This window comes from Triticum dicoccoides, chromosome 2A (assembly GCF_002162155.2).
Source record: "Triticum dicoccoides isolate Atlit2015 ecotype Zavitan chromosome 2A, WEW_v2.0, whole genome shotgun sequence".
Taxonomy (NCBI): Eukaryota; Viridiplantae; Streptophyta; class Magnoliopsida; order Poales; family Poaceae; genus Triticum; species Triticum dicoccoides.
In genome coordinates, this window is record NC_041382.1 from 4,424,628 (window position 1) to 4,431,573 (window position 6,946).

Below are 6,946 nucleotides of genomic sequence, written 5' to 3' on the forward strand. Positions count from 1 at the left end.
ATTTTTAGTAAGAAAATTTAGGTATATGAGATTTGAACTAGTTCAATAATTAATATAACTAGTTTATTTTTAGTAAGAAAAATTTAGGTATCTGAGATTTGATGATCTAATTAAAATATTATTTGTTAATGAGTTTTTCTGTTTACTTAATTTTTTATATATTTTGAGTTTATATAAATGTTAGATTAATGTCGAATGTTAGATGAATTAGATAGAAAAGTTAAATATATAGTAATGTCAATTGAATATATAGTTAGATATATTAATGTCAAATGTTAGATGAATATATATTTGGCTAGATATAGGTGTTTAATGTTTCACCTATATGAACATAGGAAATGTCATCTGACGACGAAAAAGTTTTATTATGTGCGAACACTGTGAAGACCAGCGCGGCCTGTGCGACCAAAATTTCCTTGTTGATGGTAGGCGCTTCAGCATCAAGCTGGATGAGACATTCGAAGTTGATACAGTAAGTCACTTTGTCGATTATTATTTGAATGCAAAACTTATGCTTCATTTGCTTCAACTTATAATTTTAAATTTTCACTATTCTACTAGCGCATCCTCTGCCATGCAAGAATTTTTGTCTTGGATAAGATAGGTTTTAGTGCTATAGATGATATGGAGGTAAAGAGAGTTTACTTGAAGACGGAGCATGGGTATACTTTCAATGTCAAATTATATAATGGAGACACATACACCCATTTTGAATGCAGAACTTGGCAAGCACTATGCAAGGCTTATGCATTTGAGCCTGATATGGTTATCACCTTTGATATTCGTCTGGAAGATGATATTGAAGGTAATATAGACATCTGGGTCGATGTGCAAACGCCTCCAGTTCTACCATTTGGTGAGTTTTTCTCAACCATGCATGCATATGTGTTTATGTCTTTGATACAGTTTATTCAAAAATAGTTGACAACTAATTTGTATTGTCAGCTTATTTCGGTTCAAGCAAACATGTCCGGCGCTTGGTAGACAGGACCTACTACTGCCCCGGGGCTCAACTAAACTGCGAGGAGATAAGTCATTATGTTTCATGGCTTGAGGATCTTAATACTGTCAAGACAATTTTTTTTCCTAAACTTAGAAATGTTAGTACTCAAAACGTGCGACCAATGGTGATCTTATTGAACTACGGTCACATCTATAATCGAAAGATGGTAAGATTTTAAATATTTGTCCTTAATTAGTGCATCTTTTGCATACATTATTTTTGAAGCTAAACTTTCATTGTTTAGTATATTAATTACTATACGGTGTTCTTCAACAGGGACTTCCGATGACAGTTGTGCCTCAGTGGATCGAGACAAAAGGTCGCATGTCAATGGTTAGCTTACGATCAAGATTTCCTACATTGCACATGAGTGCATTCAGGATTTCTGAAATCGAAGAATGCTTAATAGTGAAAGATTCGAGCAAAATTGTTAACGATCGCAGAGAAGTACTAGGGGGCAGCAAGGAGAAGCGCAACCCAAGATTAAAAGACAGATTCATCTGCATGCTCCAGTATGATGAATCAGGAGAGCTATACATGTTCTATGTTATTCTACCTGAGAGGGAGCAGCAGGATCAGTAGCTACTAGTTCATGCTCTTAATTAGTACTTGTCTCATGTCCGTGTCCTGAACTTCGATGTTGGTGATGATTATGTTTAACTTGATGATATCTTTGCTTCTGTTACAAAGTGAATATTTCCTCTTTAAGCTAGCCAACGTTGATGATGATTAGATAGCTAGCGTTAATGACTATGATGATTAAATAGTGGTAATTAGACGACTATGATGATTTTTAGCTAGCTAGAGTTTATTTATTTATTAATATGCGATGATGATGATGATGACGACGACTACAACTCATTATAACATAAAACAATCCTAAATTAAATTGATAACACAAATTTAATTGAAAAATACAAAATAAAACAAAAACCCACAAGCATTTAGTACCGGTTGGTGTTACCAACCGGTACTAAAGGGCTCCCGGCCCCCGGAGCTGGCTCGTGCCACGTGGATCCCCTTTAGCACCGGTTCATGCTGAACCGGTACTAAAGGGGGGGGGGCCTTTAGTGCCGAAACGTTAGTGCTGGTTCCTAAACCGGCACTAAAGGGCCTTACGAACCGGTGCTATTGCCCGGTTTTGCACTAGTGCTTGAACTGTCTCGCAGAATCATTCCGGCGCCGGACGTTCCGGTGGAAGTGCAGAACATCCGTCAACGTTGAGTTTGGTCCACCCATCCGCAACCTGAGCATGTGGTACAGGCTTGCTCGGCACCACCGCGTCAACCACTTGTTTGCCTTTCGCCGGGTCTGTACTCGGATTGTTTTGGATGCCCACGAGTGAATCAACGTAACTGAGAAGGAACCTCTTTGACACTTCCCGGAGGTGGCTGCTTATGATGCGTCATTTTATTGCATACGTCCAAGCAGACAAGCAGTGCCGAAGGGTCATCATGAGCTCCATCCTCTCCATGTCAGGAAGGTCACCAAGAGTTAGGGCGAGCCACTCCGTGCCCGTCCGATGGAATGTTGTAGCAGCAGGGATCCACAAATCGCTTGCCAAAGCGCCACCGCCCTAGGACATCTGCAAAAAGCATCAAACGTGTCCTCCAGCTCCATTGCACAAAGAGGGCATTGGCCAGAGACTTCCAATCCTCGCCCTTTTTTTTATTAATCAGTGGGCAAGCAGTCCGTGAGAAATCCCACCTTTTATGTGCACATCTATCTTGAATTGCAATGATGCGAGTGTTTTTCTTTCTTGCTCATAAAGCATTAGAGCAGGATATCCATGTATCATAAGTTCATAACCAGCTAGTGCAAATGTTAGCAAACGATCCACAAATATAGAAAAAGAGAAGGGCCTGATGTTGAAATGCCAACTACTCACTATGAAGCAAGCAAAACTATGGAGTATATACTCCCAAGCTCAAATGCTCATTGATGAACAATAAAATCAAAAAAATAGTTAAAAGTCAAATAATTCTGATTTTTTTGTGCTAACTTCGACAAATGTTTGGGTGTTGCAAAAAGTTATCACAAAATACATTACTGGAAGTCATGAAAAAAATCGATGATCCAAAAATGCTATTTTTAAAGCATTTTGGAGTACTGATTTTGTTTTCCTTGCCACGACTTCCACGAATGTCATTTCGTGATGAAATTTGTCAAGCATACAATTTTTTTTCAAAAAAAAAAGAATCAGATTTTTTTCTTCTGATTTTACTGTTTATCCCGAGCTCATTTGAGCTCGGGAGCAGAAGAATACTTTCGGCAAAACACCTAGTTAAACGGATCAACTGATTGACATGTAAACAAATAGTGGCTCACTCTTTGTGTTGCACAGCAAATGAAACAAAATCGCTCCTTTAGGCGTAGGCATATCGACACAAAGCTTGATTCAAATAGATTCTGAAAGATGAATGAGCTTTGATCTGAATTCAATATTTGGTTGAGCTCGTACTCTCGTACTATCACGTCTTGTTGACTTTACAAAGGTTTTTCATCTGACGCCCAATTTACTGTTTAGAATGTCCATAAAACCCATCTCTTTTTATCTAATTTCCACATGTAGTGCGTTAGTTTGATAAAAAAAATGGCTTCACTATTTTCTTATTCCATCAAATTCCATATCTCAGGTGCATGTACCGTGTGTGTGTTTTACGTGCACCTCCACCTCAAATTGCAATCATGCGAGGATTTTTCTATATCTGTTTCGAGTCCTCACTAAATTATTTCTCTCAACATACAAACATGTTGTGTCATCATAAAACATGCATGCATGAGAAAATCGCACACCTCAGTAATGCAACCATGCATGCATGCATTTAAAAATTGCACCTCAACATATAGACATGCAATAAACCATGTGTATTTTCGGTTTTAGTTCTCATATTAATCCTCCAAATAAATATTCATGTTTCACATAAGCAAATATCATTGAAATATATTTCAAAACCCCCGCAAAAAGAAGAAATATATTACAAAATATTTTCGCAACAATGTGGCGGTATCTTCTAATGTCTTTAGTGACTTGGTGACCAAAGGGCCGGTGCAGTAGCCAGTAGGGATTAACAACCCATCACTGGGCACCCATCCAGTAGGTATCATCTTATGTCTTCAGTGCTGTAATGAACAAGCCATCACCAGGCACCCACCCAGTAGGTAAAAAGGGGAAGAACCGATAGTGGTGTCACGTTCTGCATATAATATAGTCCTACCAAATTTACAACAATCGTTAGGTCGATGGTCATTCATGTACACATAGGAGTATTACAGGACATAACCAATAATGACCATTGCCTTTTTCTTAGATAATGGAGGAGATAATTCATAACGATCAAGTGCGCCTAGCTAGAGCATGCATTTGGACTTCTATTTATACCACACGGTCAAACACAAACATGCACCAAGGAGACAATGGAGGTCCTGCTGCTCCTGGCCGTCCTCTTCTATCTGGCCATTCTTCTCCGGCAAAGAACTAGGAGGTCCCGTGCTCAGACGACCCTTCACAAGGTTGTCGACACCGCCGCCGCCCACCACGCGCTGAACGAGAAAGCGAGCGCCTTCTCGAACCGCCCCGCCGCCATCTTCCCGGTGGTCCTGGCCACCGGGCTTAGCGGCGAACGGAACGAGAACATAACCACGGTCAAGTATGGCCCCCACTGGCGCGCGCTCCGCTGCAACCTCATGGCCAAGAGCCTCCACCCCTCGCGTCTCGGTTCCCTCGCCCCGATGCAACGGGAGGCCAGCCAGGCCCTCGTCGCCGACCTGTCCGGACTTGTCCGGGACGCAGCCGGCGACGTGCTCGTTGTCCGTGGCCACATCAACACCGCCGTGTTCGGGCTGGTCGCGCGCCTGTGCTTCGGCGACGGCGTTGACGTGGGCCATGTGCGCGCCATGGAGCTCGTGATACAGGACTTTATCGTCTCCATGGGGGAGCTCAACCCTGTGTTCGACGGCACGATGTTGTGCAAGCTCATGAACTGAAGGCGGCTTGGACGGCTCTTCGCCTTCCTCGGCCGGCAGACCAAGCTGTTCCTCCCCCTCATCAACGAGCGAAGGCGGCCCGAGTCTCGGTCCTGCACCGCCGATGGCGGCGTCGAACCGTACGTCCATTCACTCCTTGATCTACGTGTCCCCGACGACGATGCTGGCGGCAAGCAGGGAAAGGACGCCCGGCGCGAGCTCCGGGACGACGAACTGGTGAGCCTCGTGTCGGAGTTCCTCGGCGCCGGCTCGGGTTCGGTCGTGGCCAGCTTGGAGTGGACCCTCGCCCACCTCGTGGACCAGCCGGACGTCCAGGACATGCTGCGTCGGGAGATCATCGACGGTGAGACCAGTAATGGCGGGGTAATCTCCACCAAGAGCCTCTGCGGCATGCCGTACCTGCACGCCGTGGTGATGGAGAGCCTCCGCATGCACCCACCCGTGCCGTTCATCCTGCGCGGCGTCCACGGCGAGGGTGCCGCGACGGTAGGCGCTACGTTGGCGGCCGTGCCAGCTGATGGCCTGAGGGTACAGTTCATTGTTGGCGACATTGGGAGGGATAGCAAGACGTGGACGGACCCGGACAAGTTCCGGCCAGAGCGGTTCCTCGCCGGAGGTGAGGCAGAGGGCATCGGGCCAACACCAGGCCCCAAGGAGATCCAGATGATGCCATGCGGGGCGGCGCACAGGCACTGCCCTGGCTCGAGCCAGGCGATGGTGAACATCAAGTTCTTCCTGGCCGCGCTTGTACGCGAGTTCGAGTGGGCGGCGCCGGGGGATGACTGCAGCGTCGACCTCACAGAGCTCGACGGGTTCTTCAAGGTCATGAAGAAACCACTTTCGGCGCGTGTCACACGGCGCACTCAAGTCGTGTAAAACTTGGCATTTATGTACGGGCATGCCAAGTTGTCACGTAGTAGGTGTTTTCTTGTATATGCATGTGCGTGCAAGTGTATCAGTGTTTTAAATAGCGGGCTATGCAAAATAGTGACGGTCTTCCAAATCAGCTATAGGTTTAGCGGGCCAGGACACTTAGTGAAACCTGCTCAAACAGGTATAGCGGGGGGCTATTTAAAACTTTGATCTGTACATGTCAAAGTCGTATTTTTTCCAAACAAACCTGTGATTGGATGGCCAGCTCACCAGGTTTTAAGTCGTAGATTTGACATCAATGCTCGTATATTCTTAAATTTATTTCAGACCTTTTGGTGATATGTGTTTGGTGGAAGGAGATGTTTCTATCGACTATGAAGACATCTGTGACAACTTGGTCAATTTCAAGATGACTAGTAAAATGCCCGTGCGTTGCCATGGGAAACAACAATGAAACATTGGTTTTGAAAATTCTTGCTCATCTATTATTGCGAAAAAATGAGTCTTTTCTTGTAAAGCCAACATTTGAGGTCAGCAAGACTTCATTAGGATTTTCACTTCCGAACTGGCCCTAATTTTTACCAGTAGAAGCTTTGGTGTTAACTTCATCCAAAAATATAATATACGATTGGATATGAGCTTATTTTCACCGGTAATTGTTATGAAGCTACGCCACTCGCTGAAGCTGGTCTTTGGCAATCGATGGGCGGTCTTCGTTGCTCTGGTGACTCTTCAGGCTGAAGTGCAACCTTCTGAAGCGATGGGTCTGTCTGCGCGCCTCTTTCTTCTTCCTAGGGCTATGCCAACAAGGAGGTAGTGTTTCTTCTATTTGGGGCTATGTATGGCCTCGAGCCATACTGCCATAGCAACCTCATTGCCTCAAGTGGCTCGTCCCCGACGGCAGCAAGATGCAACCTACACTGACGCAGGGACCTGATCATGTTTTTGTCTCTCAGTTTGAGGTCCTTTTTTGTAAAAGTCCATGGATTTGTTATGTATTTTCTTGTTTCTTTAGGGCCTAGATGTCATATGTGTTGTATCATGTTATTACGATGGTAATAAAGCTTCGGGATCCCTCCCTGT

The 6,946-nt window shown here is 44.5% G+C and overlaps 1 pseudogene; it reads left to right on the forward strand.

Annotated features, from left to right (window-relative positions):
• Nucleotides 1-4,420: 4,420 nt before the first annotated feature.
• Nucleotides 4,421-6,162, forward strand: LOC119352681 (annotated as a pseudogene).
• Nucleotides 6,163-6,946: the final 784 nt, after the last annotated feature.